Source organism: Opisthocomus hoazin, chromosome 2, assembly GCF_030867145.1.
Source record: "Opisthocomus hoazin isolate bOpiHoa1 chromosome 2, bOpiHoa1.hap1, whole genome shotgun sequence".
Classification (NCBI taxonomy): domain Eukaryota; kingdom Metazoa; phylum Chordata; class Aves; order Opisthocomiformes; family Opisthocomidae; genus Opisthocomus; species Opisthocomus hoazin.
Window position 1 is genome coordinate 62,801,833 of NC_134415.1, and position 23,008 is coordinate 62,824,840.

Here is a 23,008-nt window from a genome sequence, read left to right on the forward strand (position 1 = left end):
CTTCCCTACACTTCTAGAGTCTCCTCCTTATAAATGAAGAAATATCTTATTTTCAACCTCTCCCCCAGCAACAGCAGGTGAACAGCAGCAGTACATGGAGGGTACCAGGAAATCTGGGTTCCATCCCTGATTTTGGCACTGATATGCTGTGCAACCCTAAGCAAGGCATTTTGTGCCACAGCGTTTGCCCGGTGGTGATAAGGAGACCGTGACACACACCGCCTTTGGTGAAAGAGAATGTCACAAAGTACTGACACTACAAAAATGCCACACGGTGTCTTCTCAATATTTTTTCCCTGCTTTTAAATATTTCACTCAGCTACTCCAATCCTCTCTATTTCAATGGAAAAAATTACAGATTTTTGTGTTTGTATTATATCGACATGAGCCTCCCTCAGCCTCACAGCATCACATGAGCAACAAAATACATTTTCCATTTATCACTCCTTCACTGCCCCTTTGATCTTGTTTGTCCTTTTTAAATGTTAAATAAAAAGACAGTTGCAGCACTGATCTATTTACACTGATTAAGAAGTGGAGAGAATCAATGGCTGAGAGCTAAAGTCATCAGCAAGAATGGAGAATATCTAGGGCATACTGGATATATTCTGTATTTCCAGAAAGGAAGCGCTTGGAGGGCTAAGGAGAGACTCAAGATTAGAAATCTGTCACACTTCATATTAAGCTTCTATTTATAAGTGGCTTATAAAGAGCTTCTCAAAAAATAGAAAGTATCATAAGCATGTTGCACTAGTACATGTCACAGATAGCTACAACCATACCAATACAAAGGGTTAAAAATTATCAATAAGGAGCTTATTCTTCTTCTAGATTCTGTATCAGTTAATGACAATTGATTAATGTGCAAAATTTAGGTAATTGGTTAATGTGCATCTGATGAAATCTAGTTGCATAGGAGCACTAAACTGGAGGCCATGAGATGGCCACCTGATAGATGCAACCAGTTTTCTCCAACTCCTGTGTGGGAGGTAGCTGCCTGGAGAGTGCTGGGTTCCCGGAGAAAAGGCGAGAAAGTGAGGACTCTTGGTGGGTTTCAATGCCGCGCAGGTCCTTGGAGAGAGCTGGAGGATGTACGGCAGCACCCGCAGACTGCTCAGGAGAGAAGGGCAGAGGATTGTGCCTTTGTGCCAGGACACTATTACTTAACTATGGAGCCAATCAGGAGAAGAGCAAGCTGCCTGTGTAAAAGGAAGAGATCCCCTGGTTTGGAGATGGGGCTCTGCAGAGCTGTAAAACCTACACGTGCCTGACTGAGCCCAGGCAACACTGAGGGATGGTGACAAAACCACCGCAGGGCAGAAGGGCATACGCGTATGTTCAATCCTAGCAAGTAAGCAAATGTCTTGTGCTGATTAAAGCTAAGAGAGCTTGGTTTGGAATCCAATCTGTTTGCTTTGTGTTTCACTTGGGCTGGGAAAGGGGAGCTAAGCAGTTGAGCAGCCACCAGGCAATGGTGCAGCTGTAGGAAACCAGTACAGACCCTTGTGGCTGGGGATACAGGTGGGCAACAGACTGTGCCAAAGAGCCCAATAGCCCAAGGGCAGATGCAAAGCTGCACCTACTTAGACCGAAGGGCTATGAAGAGCTCCAGATGGTGACTATTTCTATGTGGCAGGCAGGTCCAGTGTATGTACCATGGCTGAACTCCATTTACGGGGCAGATGGGCCTCATGGTATCCTTCAGGGTGCTGGTCCCCCAACCAAGCAGATAAGAAGACCTACAGGAGCGTAGCACGGCTCCCATCCTGCCCAGATGCACAAGTTTCCTGCCAAAGAAGCCCTGGGAGATGGTAACGTGCACCCAGGACACATCCAGACATGCAATTCTGATACGGTCACAGCCTCTGGTCTGCTGAGGATCAGGATTGTAAGGCACTAACTAGAGTATGGGAAGTACCAATTACAACAGCTTGATAAGCATTGAGCTTGGGTGCTTCATCACAGCTGTGTGACAGGTAACCATTTATTAACTCTTGAAAGCTAACTATAAATGGAAACTTCACATGATATTTGACCTAAATCTCTTCCATTTGAACAGAAAATATCTCACCAGGAACTTTTAAAAAAAAAAACAACTTTACAAAATGTATGACTTTTTTCTTGTAGGTAATTAGATTATTGCACAGAAATTAACAAACGTGTATGATCAGATGCCATTATTACAGGATTAAAGCAATGTCTCCCTGACTGCACATGGGCCAAAGAAAGATATAGCTATTAGGTGGGGTTGAACAGTTGGCTGCAATTGTTATTTCAAAGTTAAACATACATATATTCCAGGCATAAACTTCTTTAATTTGTGAGTACAGAGCAACCCCATCACTATCCATAGTTGCCTGACACCAAATACCTCAGTCTGTCAAAGGGCAATTTTGGGTAAGGATTGAGATGATCAGGTCTGCACAGGTCCAAAGCTCTCTGTTCCTCTTCCCAAAATCTCATACTTCATCAACCTGTATTCCAGTTTTCTTCAGCTAAGAGGTGATCTTGGCTCATGGTTCAATTCAGTCATAGGCACTTAAGACCCGAGCTCAGTTGCCTGTTCAGCCACAGACTTCCTGAACGATTTTGTGCAAGCTCCTCCAACATCTGACCTCCTACAGGAACGGCTTGTACCATGCTCGCTCCCCACACCTCAGCTGTGTGAGGGTAAACACACTGGAGGCTGTGCAAGACCCCGGTGGTACAGTGCTAAGAGCCAGCGAAGCAGCTAGCTCAGATAACCAGTGCCCCCTCTGAGAGAAGAAAGCACTATGGGGTACGTTAGAAGCACCGCTAATGACACAGAATCCTAATAATCTTGTTCTTCAGTGTACCTGACGTACACAGCCTGCTGCAGCAACGACATTTCGCTCCCAGGAAAATCAATGAGGATTCACAGAGGCACAGCAATCTGCCCAGGTAAGCAGCAAACAGAGAAACCGGGGTAAACAGAGACCTCAGCACCCAGCCATCAAAACCACTTTGAGCTGACAAAACCTCAGGATTGATGTACAGCTTCAGCTGTGGTGTTTCCAATCATGACAAAGACGCCTAAGAACACATTTAGAAAATGTGAAATCTGGCTCGGCTCAGCGCAGATTTGTCACTGCAAAGATCTGACTCTGTAAGATGCCATTTTGGGCAAAATGTTTCGCTCTCCTTTCACTGTGTCTGTTTCTTCCCACACAGAAACCATCATGCAGGTGTCCCTGGGAGAAGCTGTACTTGTTTTTAGATGCTGTGGGTTTGTATGCTCAACGCCAACAGTCTAAATATACAGCTTCACACAGTTCTTCTAAGCATCCACCAAGTCCCAGCGCAACGACCGCATGGAGTACAAGGGATCTGTGGGCCTCCGAAAGATGTTTCCTCCTGTGAAGTACCCTTCTCTCCACCAGTGGTGGGGCGATTTCACAGGGAGGGAGGGAAGGACGCTTGGAAGGCACGGGAATGGCAGCAAAAGATCTGGGCTCTGCTACAGATGAATCCTAATTTTTCAATCATCAATGAAGATTGCCACTTACTGCAAAAGGATGCTTTCTAAAACGCACCAAAATCATTGATTAGTAACGTCTCTATAAATATACAGTTGTAAGACGCACATTCTTCAGGCTTTAGGTCTATGAAAACCACCTCTCCTCTGGCACGTTCTTGAAAATTGCTAGGCAAAAGGCAAGGCCTCTTGAGGAAGTCCTGACCTGCACGCATGGAATTAGGTTTCCCCGGGTTAGGGCTAAGCGTTCGGCACACGGCAGGACTGACCACTAGCAGAAGCCTTTCCTAAGCCTAAGCAACAATTCCCAGCGCCACCAGGAGAAGGTTTTGCCAAATGCCTTTTCCCCCCTTCACAGAGGCAGAAGAGTTTGAAAGCAGGGCAGTAACAAAGATGTCTATGGTCTTTGCCTGGGAAGAAGCTGCAGTTCAATCTGGAAATATTGTTAACGTACCTCTGTAAGGGCAGAGGATGCTTTATTTTGCTGAGCGAACAGCAGGAGCCTTTTGTGCCCCGGGAAGATTTTATCCTTGAACAGCCCAGCCAGATGCAGAGGGTTCTGACTCTTGCCGAAAGCTGCAAGGGGAGAAGCACCACCACCGAAGTCAGCAGATTTAAACTGATAGAAAACAAGAAGAGAGCGGGATCCAAACAGCAACGTGTGGTCGTTGTAGGTGGGGAGTTTCACAGCACAGATGGGTTTTCAGAGGGAGCAGGAAGGGCTGGCCATATGTTGAGCGCAGTGCAGGGAGAGCGGCAGGGCTGAGTGAGAGGAGGCACAGAGGCAGCGGGAGGGGAAGGCAGGGACACGAGGAGAGGTCAAGAAGGAGGTTTCAGCACATCATGAAGAGCAGTGCTCAGCAGGAGATAAAAGCAAGGACAAGAAAAAAATCTCTAAATGCTCGATTATTTAAGTAAATTCTAACTTGTTTCTGAATCCGTGCTTTTAGTACACACGTCTCCAGACAGAGGTGTGGTACACGTTCAGTGTCACTCCTCCAGAGAGAACAGCTGTTTGTAATGAACAGGACACTCTGAAGCATATGGAAAAACAAACACATGCTTTCTCCCTCTAGTTTTCCCACCGATCCTGCTATGGAGTCAGGCAGCTTTGCACATGCCTCACTGCCTACCTAGCCCTGGAAACCTTTAGAGGACTTCTTGGACCTGGATGTGCTTGAAAGATTTATGCCCTACCCTGACACGACCAAAAGTAAATACGTATGAAATATCTACTGGTGCCACCATGAGCACAGCTGCACAGTTGGCAATGGGAGCCTCAGAAAAAAGAATCTAATGGCTTCAAGCATTGTTACTACTGTTCAAACCAGCTCAGAACTATTGGCAGGCTGGCTGCCTTCAGAGTACAATTAAATCTACTCAGAGTCAGGTCTAATTGACATGCTGGTAAAAATGCCCTAAGTCTCGGTCTCATCTGCTCTCTCTCCTTTCTCTTAGACAGCCACTACTTCTGTACTTCCCTCATATCTCTCTCTCACAGGCACACACACACACACACAAACCAGGCTGCAGTTAGTCCTCCTTGGTCTTCTCTTGCTGGAAGGCAAACTCTCAGTTCCCATCATGTACCGGACCTGAGCGGGGCTGGAAGAGAGGGAAAGAGATCCAAAACTGCCATTTATCTTCCACTGAGCCATCAAGTATTTGTCCTCAGAAACAAAACATGCCCTTCTGTGTGCCTTTTACAGTCTCCCCAAACTGGAAATGACTTGAAAAAAAAAATGGCTACTAAAGGGATTAGGGCTATGATCTGGGAAATTGCAGAAGAGGTATTTTCCTCTCTGTCATAGAAAACTGAGTAAGTATTCTTCTGGTAGAACGGCTACCAGACCTTGACAGCCATTTACAATCCCTGGCATGTGTGTTCACGCATTAATGTAACATATCGCTCACATAAGTGAATTCTGTCAAGCAAACGGAAATAACCTCTCTCCTTTTTTCTTTAAACATCACAAAAAAGTGCACTGAAACGAGTTACTATTCCTATGGAAACAGAGATGAGCTCCAGCCAAAACCTTACCTCAGAGCATGGTCTTTGCTATCCAGAGAGCCAGGCTAAGGAAATAGGGCAAATCAGGGCAGAGTAAGACTACTGAGTGTAATTGTACGGTAGCAGGCTGATATAATTCTCAGTATTATCCGACAATGACAAGGAATACAGGATCTCTATCCATATGTACATTGGGAAGTAAAGTCCCAGACTCAAAGCCTATTTTTTGGGCTGCAGGTTTCCACACCTGCGCTACACAGTTACAAAGCCTGTTTATAAAATGTTCTAGCTTTGAAAATCTGTGAACATCTTTGAATGTTCTGAAACCATTGTGATATTTGGCCAGATGCAGTATTTGTATTTGGACAGATTTTTCTATAAAGAGGCAAAACTGAAGCTCTGGATACAAGGACAGCCAGTTTTGGATCTTCTTTTGTCTCTGGCTCAGTCATACTGTGGCTGGTGCAGCAGTGCACCTTGCTTTCAGTGTTCAACTTGAGGAGGATAGCCAATAATGAGCAAAAATGTTTCAACCTTCTATTGCAATGTAAAAAGTGAACACACATTTGGAGTCATAAGGGACAAGGCACCAAGTAAAACAAAAGGCCTTTTAGTCTGGCAGAGAAAGTTACAGTGAGAAACGATGGTTGAAAACTGAGAACAAGCAGTTCCAAATAAAAACAAGTATCCATTGCAACAGCAAATGTGATTAAGCTACCAAGGCTATCAGTGGATTTTCTGTCTCTGGAGGTCATCACATCAGGACTGGATGTCTTTCTGGATGACAACAATCACACGCAAGTTACTGAGCTCAACAAAAATTACTGAGAGTAATTTAAGGGCTTGTATCAAACAAGTCAAACCTAATAAACCCTCTGGAACTAGTGTTATGAATCTATGTAAAAAGTCCAGTCTTCATTATCCTTGCTGAAATTAAGTACCAGACTTCTATCATGCCTTAATGACTGCATATAATAGATTTACAAAACATTTTACCCTGCTCCTTATCTCGGGACCTTATTCTTACCTTCTGCCCACCACTTGTCCTCTTGTGTGTTCTGCAGATTTCTCTCTTGTAATCTTATGCACAATAAAAGGAGAGGGAATTTAACCTTACTGAGAGGTATAAGCAAGACTCTTTTTCTGTTTTGCCTTAAAATCTGCTAACAGATAATTCAGTGAAGGAAAACGAAGGAAAGGCAATATATCCTGGTCTGAGGATCTGAGGTGACATCCCACTCACAATGAAGCCAACAGCAAAACTTCCACTTCAGTGGGGCCAGAACTTCTTCTCCAGACGTAAAACATGTGGTGAGGCTTATATTAAGGATAGGGGAGATTCTGGGTATGTCAGTTTGTTTTCAGTAGTACGAGTGAAAATACATGAAGAAAGACTTCAGCAATGGAATAGAAGAGTGCATTTGAGATATTTACCATCATTGGTCTTAATCTCTCCCAGTTGAAGTGAAATTTAGGCAAGTGAGAGCTAGGTAATTATCGACTTAAATATCAAATGCCACCCATAGGAAAATGATCAAATAAATACTGAGAAATAACATGAAGTCTTTCAAAATCTGAAGGCTGATGAACTATCACCAGTGTGAAGTCACGCGCTGTGCATTATGCACTCTACACACAAACTTCCCTGACTCTTTGGAGGATAGTGTTTTGTAACTTGATTCATGAGACAGAAATCTGAGCAGACATAAATTAGAAACATCCATAGGAGACCCTTGACAAGATCCACTACAGAGAGGTGTAACTTCAGCTTGTTACGTTACTGTCTCTTCACCCGAGGTCCCGCTAGTTATCACATACATTTCGCTGCTAACCTGTGTTGCTTATGTACTCCATACCGCGCATTAAAAAACTAAAATACATCAGCCACAAGTTACCATTAAATAAAGGGGCACTGTTAGGTGCTGCCAGATGATCTGCAATATTTGGAAAGGAGAATGGCAGGAGAACCTAACTTAAGCAGAGTAAAGGACACCGTTTGAGTGTGTTCCCCCAAATGAGTTTAAAAAATATCTATTAATATATCTTTATATATAAATTTAATCTCTAAGTACTGTACGGGGACTGCATTCTCACTTAACTGCAACTTCTATTTCACATAGAAGGGATTCACTTTAGCCACATATAGTCCAAGTTACAGTACCCATATGAGCAATTAGTACCTGTATGAGGTCTGATGGAATTATGTCTCATCTCTTCAAGCTCAGGGTTACTATTATTTCAGCCCCTGAGTTTCCAAGAAGTTGAAAAGATTACTTCAGTCCTTCATAGCCAGGAAGCTGAATGGGCTGTGTAACTGTAAAGCATGCCCAGCGTGCCTAAACGGGTCTCTATGGCATTCCAGCACAGAGCCCTGAAACAAAAACACTCACCTTTTTCCCTGTGTCTACTTCACTTGCTGCTTCCTGATTCAAAGTGAGATGTTTATGAATGAGCACTTCCTCTGCTTCATCAACCTGCTCAAGAGATCCAGCTAGACTAGAATCACAGCTCCAGATGCTGCCAGTACAAGGTGTTTCATACTTGCACCAAAGGATACTTCTTTTTAATGACTAATAGTCAGAGATTGACTTCACTTCTCAAGTGCAGAAGGTGTGACTGTCTGTTGGTGTATGTGTAATTTAACTCTCAGTACCCTTGTCAGTCACACGAATGTCTGTGTTCTCTTTGACTTTTGCTAAACTCTTGTCCTTAACGGCTTTGGGTATCCCACAGAGAATCACTTTACCTTGTACAGCTTGATTTTCTAAAACCAGCAACAAAACAGATGTTCAAATGCCCCTCAAATGTAATGAGAGGACAGGTATATTTTCATTCTTATAAAATATATATTTGCCCTTAAAGAGGCTAGTTAACAGTACTAGTTATTTTTATTGTGATTTGATAAAGAACACATTTGCCAGAACTTACTGAAAAATGTGTGTGGCAAACACAGAGCTGAACTGATTATCAGCAAAGCAAAGCACATCAGACAAATTGGCAAGCTGGAGATACGCCATATGCAGGTGTTGGGAAAATATGCATTAGAGAGAGTTTGCTTTTGCTGGATGAACAGACAAGGCAAATATTTTTTAGCTCAGGATGCAACTGTGTCACCATAGGCTCTACTTCCACTAGACCACAGCTGGCCAGTATCGCAGAAGACAAATGAAACTCCAGAGTCATTTCAGGTAATAATGCCAATAATTCAGCAGCCCAAACATTTTATTCTGAGTCAAAACTCTAATGGTGCTCCACTCCAGCATGGAGCCAGAGGGCAAACTACTGCTAATGCAACATAAGGACTTCCACCGCTGAGAGATGTATTATGACAAGCTCAACAACATATTATAAATCTGGTTCAACTCACTTGGATGCTTTGTTCAGAAGCATGCACGTTTGGAGAAGAAGAGCAGAAAGGCCAGAGAATTTGACTAAGGAGGCAATAACGAAGCCAGAGAAACTCTGGGAAAACATCCCAAGAAAAACCTAAGGCCCAAAGGCCAGCTGAACACGACTGAGCCGTGGGCAATGAAATTATGCCCTCTTGTTGGACTCCCGCTGTCTTCGGGGAAACAGAACTTGGTGTACAAACAGATGAAGAAATCAAAGACATTCCTGTTTCTATTATCAGCGTCTCCTCCTAAGTGAAACAGCATATAATATTGCGTAGAAGTTCAAAAAGGGGCCAAATATGCACGACAAGTTGGTTTGTGATATTTCTTTCGTTCCTTAGCTATTACTCAAAATACTCTATTGTAACATGCCTTTCACCTGGGCATCCATTCCCAGGATATCATGCAAGGCAGTTTAATCCCTTTTGTGGGAAACAAGTCAGCACTGTTTTCCTGGGGTGGTAATCAGACGTAAAAAGAACTCCAAAGCGACATTTTTACAGCATTGTTCCTTTTCTTTTCCCTTTACAATAGCACCCACTTGCAGTTGCAGTGCCTATTTGGTGTGAAATCTAGGATGCTGTAATTAACTTCTGAACACAGGTCTTTATATTAAAGCATCAACAAAGGTGTAGGAGGGGAAATGATGTATCCTGCTTCGTTTATTTCTAAAAATAACAAAATTTCATCAGGAACATGCTGCTTGAATTTGCCCAGAGAGCATATTTAGAAATGCAGGGAAAGCTGCCCTCTTGAGAGAAATATGAAAAAGCTCATTAAAGCTGTTACAAAAGGCATTTAGGTGTTTTAGAGCTATGTTGCTCTTCTCTTTACATTGCAGGGTTGTGAGAAGTATAAGCTTCTTTGCTTCAACAAGGAAGAGAATATTATAGAAGGACCCTGACAAAAATATATCTGAAATATTCTTTTTACCTACATTATTAATAGTATTTGAATTATTAAAATGCAATGAATTTGAAATAGCTAATGATTTCACTGCTGATATCTTTTTCTTTTGTCTCTGCGGTCAGCACGGACAATGGGATTACAATGAAGATTGTTTCCTCTTTTATTCCCCGTTTTCCATCTTGGTTTTCAAGCACAGGCATTCTGTCTTTTGATAATTCCCTTCCTCTAATTTGCTTTCAGTTTAGCAGTGAGGGTATACAACGCAACAATATGCAGTCTTCACCTCCCAAACCTTCTGCTCTCGACTTGCCCTCTCAGGCTGCAGTCTTCAAGCCTGACAACCCCCAAACACCAAGCACTGTGGTGAAAGCGTGAAATGATATGTTTCTCTGTGGTAGCTTCAGCATTTCTCCAAAGCATTTTTCAAACATCGTTGTTTTAAATCCTTACAAAACCTTAGCATTGGGCATAAATTACTTAACAGTGATTAACCTCTGAAGTGCTTTGGCATTTTACCTGGATTTCAATAATTCTTGCTTTGTGCGCTGTGGTTATATGAAAACCAGACCGCAGGAGGAGTACGCCAATGACAGAAAACTGTATTACCTCTTTGCGTGAATTTGTGAAGACCATTTTGACACCTATTGCTGTCCTGCCGAGTGCTTGCAGCTTCCCTGGCTTGGTAATAGTTGCAAATTTTGCAAGGGTATTCTGTAACCTTACATTCAAATCAAAACTGAAGTATCGAGTAGAACTGGGCCAAGCACTACCCCCTGCAAGATCGTGCTTCAGATGCCCTTTTAGTCTGACAGAAAACTACTGATAAATATTTTTGAGAGCAATTTATCAAACTGTTGTACACCCACTGCATGGCGATTACATCTAGGCCATGTTTCCTTAGCTCACGTCTAAAACACAGTCCTCTGGAACAGTCTCAAAATCTTTTTGATGTCAAGATGTATCAAATACAGATACAGCTAATGTTTTTGTTCACTAGGCTGCCTAGCCCTCCAAGTAGAAAATCAAATGGATTTACCACACATTTGCTCTCAGTTATTGACTTTATTGCTAATCGTTCAACATAACTCATTCTGGAACCTTCCTGGGATGAATTTTAATCTAACTAGTCTCCACCTCTTGTTAGAAAACACCACACTGAAACCAGGATATTGTCAAGCAACACTAATTTGCAAAAAAGTCAAGGTCATTCACAATGTCAGTGCCCTGCGCCCACACAGCAAGCTTAGATCCTCCACCGTGCAGCGGGGTGCCCTGCTGCAGCTCTGCCAGCGTGACCATGGCTTGCTCTGGGAAGCCCTACATGGAAGCAATAACACAGATCCAGGTAATTCATTTTCCTGTTTGGCTTTCAGGGGTGGAGGCAGAGGAGACAGCACAGTAAACTCACTTGTCCCCTCCGGCCAGCCTACCTCCATCCCCTGCCAGCCAATCCTGGGAAAGGAACCTCCAAATGAAGGGTTGTGCTGCTACACAAAAAGGAAAAAGCTTCATCCATGTGTGGCATGGACAATCCAGGCCAAGGCAGCTGCTCAGCACAGTGAGGGCTGTCAGCAATGGTGGAACCCTACAAACGAAGCACAAGAACCCGTAGAGAGGCCCAGCAAATACAGGAGGAGAAAACAGTGTTAAGTGAAGTGGTTATGATGAGCACAAATAAAAAACAGTTAAGGAGGTATGTGCTCTCAAGCAGCTGCCATGTAGTTTACAAGATAATGTGGCAGAGATGAAGTTGATCTAAAAAGAGGATTGTACTGGCCCAACGTTTCAATGAGCACATATAAATTAAAGGAACAATCCTGTCCGTTTGAGAAATCAGCCATGCAGCCTAGTGGTCTGCACAGTTATACGAGTCCTATAACACATTAGTAATTTAACTTTTTTAATGACTTTGTATTAATTTGCCATGCTTCTTTTGGGAAAAGATGATGTTTAAAGATAACTAAGCAAACGACACCTATTTTTGGACTAGATGAGTCCACAAAGAGACTCTCCTACTACAGATTTAATGATCACATTTCTATTTTATGAAAGAAAAGTCAAGTGCAACAGGAAAACCTTCTAATATGCTTAGTCAGAACATGCAGATTCTCTGCTGTACATCTCCCATGGGCTTTTATGTTCAAATCAACAACGAAGTCTTTTTGGACACATTCTGAACAGTCAATCTAAACTGAAGCATTCAGATACTATGTTGTCCTAAGACTGACAATCAGTGAAGAAGACTACCTTATTTATTGCATCTTTAGGTCAATGTTGTATCTGAATCCAAAATAGGTTAGTGCATAATTCTCAAATTGTTAAAAAAAACCCAACTATGCTTTTCATCCTGTCACGAGGATATTACCAACTACACATTTTGAGACCTGGATGGAACTACACCATGCCTCCTCCCCCAGAGTGCAGGACGTGAAGATCTTGCACCATGCTGCACTAGCCACACAGCCTGCCCCAAAGATGTCAGAAAGCCTGCAGCAGTGCTGGATATTCTTGAGCCACTGGGGCTGAAACACACCAAGCATTTCTTGTGGGTGCTGTGGGGTGAGGGAGCCTTGGCTCCTCAGTCTTGCAGATGCTGCAGTGGCTGCTACAGGCTTGTGCTCAGCTGGGACCTGGCTAATAAGAGCTATTGTAAGGGCCCCCTATACCCCCCCCAATTATATTCATCTGCACATCTATGTGGGAGGTGGATAGAACTTACAGTTGTAATTCACTGGACTTCTGGTCTTGTTTGTTGCTATAATTTTATAGGACATGGATTACATTCTATAAAATGACAGTCATTTTTCACTGAGTCACTTTTCATGATCATTTCAGGCAGTATTGAAAAAATAATTGAAAAATGTTTTGATAATAGAGTCAGAGTGTTCTTTTCATGTTTTCTTTGGAGGATGTGACATGGCTTACATTTAGTCATATATCTGGTGTCTATACTTTTATTATTTCATATAGAAAAAAATTCTGTTGCACACATACTAGCATACATGAATGCTTTGATGTTATCTTTGATACTTATCAATTGTATATGAACTACTTAACATTGGGTGTTAAAACTGGAGTGTTTTTCATGAAATACAGTCTAAAAGCAAAAATCTAGCCAGGCCCACCTCCTCCAAGAGTAAATAAAGAAAGAAAAAATGAAAACAAAAGCTTTTTCCTGCCATAAAATTGTTCTGAGGTTGGAAAGAATGAGTGATGTCTCTCTCCTAGGCTTCTGGGGAAAGCCTTTCTAATGCTGGATTTTTCAGTCTGGGGGAAGGAATTCCCGTTTTCAGGCTCTTTCAGATCAGTCGAGGGATTCTGCATCTGTCCTTAGAGCTGCAGATATGCCTCAAATCTATATCTCTAGCAGGCCAGGAAAACATCAGGGTACACAATACCTACTTCAATGCACAATGCCAATGGAAGTCTATGTGTGTATTTCTGAACACATTTTAAAGATACCTTTGAGTTTTGTTTTAGAAAAGACTACTTCAGGTTTAGCACATACAAAAATTTTAGTCCAATAATGTTAATGTTTTCTTTTTCAGAAGACTACATAATAAGTGAACAACTCAGCCTGAGAGTCTGCCTTTATGAACTTGCTGTGGACCAGGGTCAAAGCACTCTGTACAAATACTGAAAAACCTGGCTCTAATTAAAGCCAGCTTCTCTCATAATGAATCAATGTCCAGGTGTGCAACAGGCTGCAGGCAAAGAATAAGAGCTTCTATTAGTTCCCAAATGACACAGAGGACAGATCTTGCTCACCTCCTCCTCAGCAGTTTCTTTGACAGATCAATACAAAACCCGCAAGCCCCGACCAAAGTACAGCGGAATCAATGCCACAGGGAGATCCGATTTCACCAGTACAACCGATACTGCCAAGCTTGCAGCATTACCTTGGCTGAAGGAAGAGCAATGGCTGCTAATAATATTTTGTGTTGTTTAAATATACATCTTATCGATTTAAAGCAAAAAAAAAAAGGGGGGGGGGGGGGGGAAGCTTCAGGAAATTTAAAACGCTGCCACGCCATCCCATCCCACTCCAGTTTTTCAAGACAGCAGAGTTCGCATTTAAAGACACTGAAACTGATGATGACTCTGCCATGACTTCATCCGGGAAGGAGGAGAACCCAGCCGAAAACAGCTCAGGACAATCCACCAACTCTGCTGTGGCAGGGCTGCTCGCTTCATATAAACCAGCCCCTGTTCCATATCCAGGCAGAAATCCGGCGCCGGAGAGACGGGTTTTTGCCGATCAGCATAACAACCGCCCCACCTAGTGCACCAGCCTCACACGGCAGCATCTCCCGCAGGCACAAAGCCCCTCTTGCGCACCCCGTTTTTCCCCCAGGAGCAGTCCCCTGGCAGTCAGCCGGGCAGCTGGAGAGGTGAAGGCACCTAAACACATGTATGGAGGTGACAGCTAACAGGAGGTGCAGCAAATGGGTCGGAAGACCGAGGGGGCAGCTGGGAGTGTAGGGTGTAAGGGGTATTGCTGGGCTCAGGAAAAGCTGTTCTAGTGGTGACAAGGCCAGATGCTGCAGTAACCGTAAGGATGCTCCTAGCTCTGAAGTCCTACCCAAAATAACCAGAGTAAGTAAGAGGCAACAAAATAGGAACTACAAGGTGGTTAACGCTACTTTATGGCTGGGCAAATCATCCCATTTCACCTGTGTGCTGATAAACCTGAGCATCCTCACAAAAGCCAAAAAGCTTGACTTTTCCAACTTTTTTCCATTTCCCTCCTCCTGAAGCAGGAAGGCTACCTAAGCTCTTGGGCCTTATAGGACTGGAAATATCATGAACAAAGGCCAAAGAAAGCTCTTTTACCTTACACCTTCATTGCATGAAAAAAAAAAGAAAAAAGATTACTCACGAGTGAGACTCTCTTCAAGAAATTGCTATAATGCAAACAATTATTTAATGCCACCAAGCTACTCATTTGCTGTCTTCTGTTGTATAGTCTGTGTTTTCAGGCTCCTTCATGGACCTGTTGGAAAATCCCAACCCATGGACAATTCTCCTCATCTCGATGGCAGGGCAGAGCTGGAGCTGGTAAGGGTCCAGCATGTCAGCTCATGCTGCCATCAGTAACTAATGCTAGATGGAGAGCATTCCCATTTTTCTCACACTTGGTGGGCATTGCAGTGCAAAAAATACAGAGAATAAAGATTTTCCACCGAACAGGAATCAAGAGAGCAGAGTCCAAGAGTGGTTTTCTGGAGATAATATGTAAGAGGCAGGGCAGAATCAACAGATTTTTCTAGAAAAAAAAATTATTTGCTCTGTTTGTGGACATAATGGTGGGATTATCAAAGAACTCTCAAAAACTGGAATGAAGGAATTGCTTCATCATTGTTGGGAATCCTTCACATTTTAAACTGTCTCTATTTTCCTTTGCTATCTGAGTTCATACCTTTTTCCTCCTTTTGATACCATAAGAAAAGGACTGCCCGAATGGAAGGAGGTAATATCCCTCACGTCACAGAAGAGCCAACACGCTCCTCACTCCCACTCACAGGCAGAAGAGGTTGGAGTAATTCTGTGCATCATGGACAATCCCTCCCTTCCTGTCCTTACCTGAGTAACAAGGAGGCCAGGCAGAGCTCTCATCCCACGAGGAGACCCTCTCGCGTGAAGCCAGGCTGCCTGGAGGCCCCCACGTCACCAAGCATCCCTTCATAGGGCTTTCACAGAAAAAAGGCAGAGGTCGCTATAAAATGTTACCTCCTATGAAATTGCTGTAGATGCTTTCTACTTGCTCCTTGTTTCATTTCCTTTGGAAACAATCTCACATTTATTTTGATCGTTATTGAGCCTGGGCAATCACAAAATGTGTTAATGCATCTCATGCCTGCTTACATCAGGATTTTCTTAAGAGGCTGGAACTGAGCAAACACCAGTCTGGTCCCAAGGGGACTTTTGCCTTCCATACAACTGTGATATTGAACTTCAGGTCACCCCATCTTTGTAAAGTGTTGTGAAGAGGCCTTCCCTGGGATAAAAGCTGCAGCGATCTATTTCAGCCTGAGCCAAAGTCCTTTAAAGTCAACAGCAGCGTTGCCAGCCTCAAGTGTACAAAAATGATGAATCAGGACTCCAGAAACACGAGGATGACACAGACAGTGTATTACAACTTCATTTAAAAAAAAACAACAAAACAACAGTAAACTTCTCTGTCTCTTACTCCTAACTTCTGAATGCCTGGGCATGGCAGGATCGTGTTTTCAGAAGTTTTCAACACCAAAGAAGCCCAGCAGCCACTAAAAAAACCAACTGAGAATGTGACTGTAAGACTATAAGCCAAGCCAAAAAAGTATTCGACACTGGGAAGTCACAATGAAACCACAAGCCCAGAAACACTGCATTAGACTTCAGCAGCCGTGCACTGCTGCGTTTTGAAGAGGAGGACTGCACAGCAGCTGAAGGTGAAGCTCGAGTGGGCTGCAGTCACAGCGACGGCTTGGCTGGACCACGTTGGCATAGCCCAAATTGCTAAAAGTGCTGGGTCTCCTCCTTTTTCTCAAAGCCAACACATTTGCCAAGGGATCAAAATGTCCATATTCTCTACTAACACTACACCAAATACAGTGAAATGGGAGGAAAAAATGTCAGCACAGACCAGAGGGGGAAAGGAAGGGGGTGCTGAGCCCTTTCTCCTCCTGTGGCAATCTCCAAGTACAGTGACTGAAACCCACTTCCCCGTTCAGAGCGAGGGTTCGCGTGGCCAGAAGCCTTCAGCCTTCAGCCTTTCTCCTGGAGATGCCTGATAGGTACTAGCTGGTTCATTCCTTGCCTGTGACTGTGTACCTGCATTTCCTAGCGGAGAAGGCAAGGCTCCACCGGTCTGATAGCTAGATGCTTATATTTCAGTGGTTTAGAAAAACATCGTTGAAATGAACTGGACTGAACTGAAGGTGGTTAGTTAGTTTTTCATGTATGCACACATCAGCAGCACCTATCAATGCCTATGTACAGGGTATACCTGATATGCTCTTATTCCCTGCATGTCATAAATTCTCGACAGAAGAAACCATACTGCAATATTATGTATAAATTGTGCAACCCAACTGGAAACTGCACTGTGGTTCTATTGCAGAGTATTTCAGCGCCCACTATCCACATAACGTGGTTCTATTGCAGACTATTTCAGCGCCCACTATCCACACAACTCAGCCAACGTTCAGTGCTGTTACAGAAATTCCCAGGTTCAGAGCAATCCACTCAGGGACATTACACCCCTCGGAGCGGCATGGATGGAAGATATTCCATTAGAAGACAAGCAAGGAATTTCGGTTCCCTGAACCACATCACCCTTTACTGCAGGAGTCTTCAGTGTCACAGTGAATCCCACAGACTTTTGGCATCTATGAAATGCCACTGAACCCAGCTTCTGATTTCTCCTTGGTACAATTATTACACTGGCCAAATCACTTTCAAGATGATCCCAAATTGCCTCAGAACATGAAAGCCACTCCTGCACCAACTTTGTTTCAAAAAGATTAAGCTCCCATTAACAAATGGAGATTAGGACTACCAAAAAGTGTGCATATTTTGATAGCTTTTATTGACATTTAGAAGGATTAGAAACAGAAATAATTTGCATGTATTTTTAAAACTCACGTTCTTCTTACAAACGTGCATAATTTGAAGCATCTAATCCTAAGCCTGAGAGATGCATATTTGCCATTTACAGAGCTCTTTCTGGATTTTTTCTCCCCTCTCTCCCATTATTATGATAATTGACGTTTGTATAAAAACATTTTGGATCAAATCTCATTTACTTCATATATGATAGGCATTAAGTTTAGTTTCCTGAGATTTATTTCCTCTGTGGCATATATATGACTTAGACAATTCACTGCAGCAGAAGCATGGAGTTCTAGTAAGTATTAGAACTCACTTTACTAATTAGTGCCTGAATTAAAATCTCCTTGATATAATTTCTTTAAAAATAGCAACGGGCTTAGAAGGCAGACAAAACTTGTTTATTCATTGGACTTCTCACTGTCAAGACCCTATTGCCTAGAACTCACCTAAATATTCTAAATATTCATCTAAATTCATCTAAGTATATATTTACCTTAAGCCAAGGGTAAAAGTGAGTGTAATCCAACTCCTCTTAAAAATACTGAGGGAGAATTTCCTTTGGTTTTGCCCTTTCATTTCAGTTGTCTTACTGTCAGTTATTTCTTTGCTGCTTGGGAGAATTCCTTTCCATCTCTTCTGCTTCCTTGTGCCACAGACAGGGGGACATTGACGTGGCTCTTCTGTTGAGCCAAACAACAAGATCCATCTTTATCCTCTTAGCCCATCTTGTCTGCTGCAGGTGGGTGGCTTGTATGCTCAGTCCCACGTCCCCCACTGCCATTCCTGACTAGGTCTAAACACAGAACAAGAAAAAGCCCCACAAGTGCAAAAGACCCTGCTCTTTGCCACTGCAAACCAGCTTCTTTTCACACGCTTTTTAGTACATTTCCAGGTCTGATTCTAAGTGCTTCCAGCAGGATAGCTTTCACTGTTGCCCCCGGGGAAACTATTCCCCAGCCCAATAAATCTCACTCCCAAGAAACCTCCTTTACACATGTCCCCTCCTGTGCTTGCAGCACTTTTTTTGGCCTAGAATTAGTGGATCAAACATCTTTTTCCCCCCAGAGTTTACACAACAGTGCGCATAAGTTGCAAAAGCTGTGTGCTCCACTGAGTTACTTTCACTCGTCAGGAATCTATGTGATACCAACTTGTGTGTTGTTTGCAATATACGATTCCTAATTTTAATAAATGACAATGCCACCAAAGTGCAAAACCATCCAAAACAGACAATATAATTCCCAACTTGATAGAAGACATAAGCAAATAAGTAATGAAAATCTTACTTAAACTTCTGACACCACGACCAGGTCTGATGGGTCTGATGGGTCTTTTTCCCCCTGAACTGGGCACACCAGTTACATCTTGCCAGCACTCGCTCTGCCAGTGGTGTTTCCTTTCCCTTTTTGAAAGACTGGCAGCTGTGTTATTTTGGGCATTGTAAAAAAGTGCTTTCATTGCATTTATTTAACCCAGATTGAGTTAAGAGTGATTTTGAAGTAACACCTAACTTGCTGTTAGGCTATTCCCTTGCTATTCTGAGATGGCGTGCCACCTTCCCTCATCCAACAATGGGCAAATCTGCAGACCTGTGTACCTCTGTGGCAGGCACCAAGTGAAAGGCTTTATTTGTCCTCAGCTTCATGGGGAGGAACATTCTTCCAGGGTCTGGTGATGATCAGGAGAGCTCTCTGACACAGAGTCAAGAAAGGGCAGGCAGCACGGCCGAAGCCCCAGGCTCACCCCAAAGTCTTTCATCCCTATAGCTGAAAAAAAGTCATTCATTCTGCTGCTTCCCTCCAGGTCTGGCAGATCCTGCAATGCAAGGGTGCCGCTTTCAGATGCTGTTTCTGATAGACCACTGAATGCACAAGCTGTAGCATAACGTGCTCATGTACCATGTGCCCAGTGATAAACATCCATACCACAGAGCCAAACGGGCGCTGTTGGCTTGAGAGCCACAATCACCTACAAAATCATTTATGCATTCACTAGTTTGCCTTGTGAACTAGTGAGCCCATTAGACAACTAAGATCCCATTAGACAAATACCAGGCTGACTATATACAGAAGAGAAAGCTCTGAAAATTACTGCATCAATCCTTTGGAAATCTTTCCCCCAAATGATTTTTGCTATTTGCAGATCAAAAGCCATTGTTTATCTCAACTTCCAAAGAATCAGGCAGAATTCATAGCAGATGTGTTTCCAAAGACTTAAATAGCTGGGTGACAGCATATTTTTTGGTGTTGCTATTCACTAAAATAAACACCATGTGAAATATTGCCATTCAGTTTTATTTGTAGCAAGGCATAACAGGAAGATACTTTTTTTTTTTTTCTTCTTTTTAATGTTCAGGGCTCAAAAGTCGAAAGGGTGGAAGAAAGATGCTGTGCCCCTGGGGAGCTGTAACTCTCCTCCTTGGCTCACTCCTAAGGATACAGAATTAAGAGTCTGCTCAGGGAAACACAGACAGAGGAGCCTATAGCCCCAATAACGAAAGTGGCAGGCCATGCTTCATCCTTGGGGCTACAGCAGTTCATATCACGATTTGGGATGTCCACTGGTCTCTGATGGATTACACTTACTCCGGCTGTGTAAGTAAACTTATTTCAAATCCAACCCTTCTGAGCTTGCCAAAACTGCTTTTAGTCAGAAAAAAAAAAAATCAGAATTATGCCTTGTAGACACTGCCTTTTCATGCTGTGCCTTCATAGCGCTCCTTTTTTTTCAGATAAAAAGTTCACAGTTTCATCGGTGGTTTAACCCACTAACATTAACTGTCAGCCCTGACACTGGAGAACAGAGGAAACAAATAAAAAAGTGGCAAGCAGATGACTGCTAATTATCCTTTCACTCACCAAGTTTAAATATAGCTGCCTGTGTTTGAACACAAAGCAGGCGTGCAATTAGGACACATTCAACTGCAAATCCACCACAACCCCATCTTTACTGTGCTTGGAGCTGATACAAAACAATACCTCAACACCAATTCTGCTTGGTGCCTGTAATTTTCTTGAGTACTGTGTATATTAGTCACAGATGTATCTTAAAAGTTGTGACTCTCCCCCCCCCCTCCAATGGAACAAGCGAACACACATGCTCCGGAGGCATAGCTTTGCTCAACGTGCTCTTTAGGGCCTGGTTCCACGAAATACTTCCTTCTACATCCTTGTTCTTTCAAAAAGGGATTTGAACCTTTAAAGAAATTGATATCCGGTGATTTACTGATGACAAAGTAGAGTGTCAGTGGTTAAACTTGCCCTGTACAGGTGGATGAGGTCCCTTAGAATAATCACATTTCTGTGCCAAGGAAATTCTGACACTTCCCTGCTGCCTTCATTCCTATTCCTGCTCCTCAAACTAGAAGTAAAAAACCTCCTATATCAAATTGTAATATGACGAAAAATTCTAAAAACCTTGAACTAATTTTTTGAAGTGACAATTTACCATTTTCAAATTGTGTCAGATATTTCTCCTGAAAATGCAGCAATGTGCCTGAAATCGGGATTGTGTCTATAAAAGGTGGATTTTCACAAAACTTCTATTTCACCAGGATACACTTATATTCAAAGAAACTTTAGCTAACTAAACAACTTTAAATAATATAGGGATTGTGCCAGACTTCAGCCTTTTCCTGATCCTCAGCACTGTGCCAAGCTTTATCTTAAAAAGGCTCTGAAGCACTTCTCCATTCCTAACATTCAGCAATGCTTTTTTTTTCAGCTTTTAGGGGATCATTTTTCACTTGCCAATGTACTCCTAAAACTGAAGGAATCCTGCTCTGCCTGTCCAAATTCGAACCTTAATCTCCCTGTGACAGCCAGAAAATAAACTTCATGTTTGGAGGCTTCTAGTCCATTCACATCTCAGCCTCTGGGGTCATGAGGCCTCCGACATCTGGGAAGCGCTGGGGTGTGTCAGACTGGCGTGGGCAGGACAGAACCTCACACACACACAGCCAGGCCTAGACAGAGGAGCATCAAAAGCAGTATGTAGGCTATCGACACAATAAAATGAGATTTATTGGAAGCTGTGGAGAAGTCAAAAAAGAAGCTAGCTGGAGAGAGGGGAGTGAAAGAGTGGGGAGAAGGTGAAAGGAAGAAAGAGATGAGTGCCTTTATTTCCAGTATAGTTTGGGTAGGAATGACTTGGGTAAACGTGCCATAACTGAGCTACCAACTGATGCCCCCTGCTAACAGAAATAGTGTGTGGTACTGTGCAACTGGCCAAACCCCCCAGTGGGAGCCAACAGAATTTGTGTGCGAGACTGAAGTCAGGTCTGAAGTTGGAGGGGAAGAAAAAGCAACTGCTTCTAACAGGAGCCCACTCTCCCCAAACAAGTGTTTCTTCTTGATACCGTAAATTGTGCAAACATTAAAAAATGTAGGGCGAGCTATAAAATACACATTTAATGAAAAATAACCATTAAATGCTACATTTTCTGAAAAACGAGAGGTTTAGTAAAAACCATGACCATTTGTTATGTGGTCCTCTACCTGAGAGCACAGCAGACTCGCAGAGTGTTGTGGCTTTGAAGCTTCAGCCAGTGCTTCTGAGCCCATTATACTAAGCACTCAATGCTGATCAAATTTAGTAATATTTCGCCACTTCAGCCTTTCAGAACTCAAAAATCCTAAAACCACCAAAAGCATTTGTAGGACTGATACAACGCAACATATTAGAAGTCCAATTCTGCGTCATAACTGCACGATGGGGAACAAGCTTTCTCAGCTCACCACCGAGGGAAGTGTTGACTGCCTACAAACTCTGCTTGTATTTCAGGAAGATCACAGTGCTTTCCACATGAATGAAGAGCAAGAGCATCCCTTGTTGTGGTGGGTTTAAAGACAATTACAAAGATAAAGTGAAATGTGATTGAACTTGGAACAGTGAAGTCAGGATTTTCTATGTTCTTCTAGATGTTTTTCCTTTTCTACCACCTGGTTCGTGCCTGGGAAAAACTAACTTCTGAATCTATTAAAAATAGCAACGTGCTAGGTAAAATGCTAAGGAAAAATCCAAGAAAATATTACCAATGAACCAATGAAGGTATCTTTGCCTTGTGCTAAAGCATATTCAATGAGAACTACTGAAAATTCAGAAGCAAGACTAATACTGGTGTTACTGAAAACTGAAATCCTACACGATTTCTGGCAATGAAAAGATTCTTACTTCAAAAAGCAAAAATAAATAAAAATGTGAATTCTTCACCAATCTCTAAAAATCCAGCCAACTATCCCCAGCCCTCTGACCTTAAATGGTGCCTGCTGTTTCATGAAATAACGGCAAAAAGAGCAGGAGGCAGGGTAGGTGCAGGGAGAAGGATAAATGATTTATGCTAACAGTGGATTTGACTGATGAAATATTTCGGTTTTAAAACCAGCACAAATGCCTTTTTTGAACTGGTTGTTTACATTCAGCAGGAGAAGGAGTAAAAATTCTTCTTCAGCAACTCTTTAGCTCACTTCTTCAGGCTTCATACTTGACATGTGGGCTGATAATAAATGGTTACTTGCTAGGAGCCACACATCAGCAGGAAGTGCTAAATGCCAAAGGGCCTTGAGAAACTAAAACACACACACTAGCAAAACGCTGAACGGATCGCAC

General features: G+C 42.8%; 1 protein-coding gene across 3 annotated transcripts in view; it reads right to left on the reverse strand.

Annotated features, from left to right (window-relative positions):
- PHACTR2 (phosphatase and actin regulator 2) overlaps positions 1 to 23,008 on the reverse strand; it is a 142,574-nt gene that overhangs the window by 113,789 nt on the left and 5,777 nt on the right. The gene's annotated exons all lie outside the window — the stretch shown is intronic.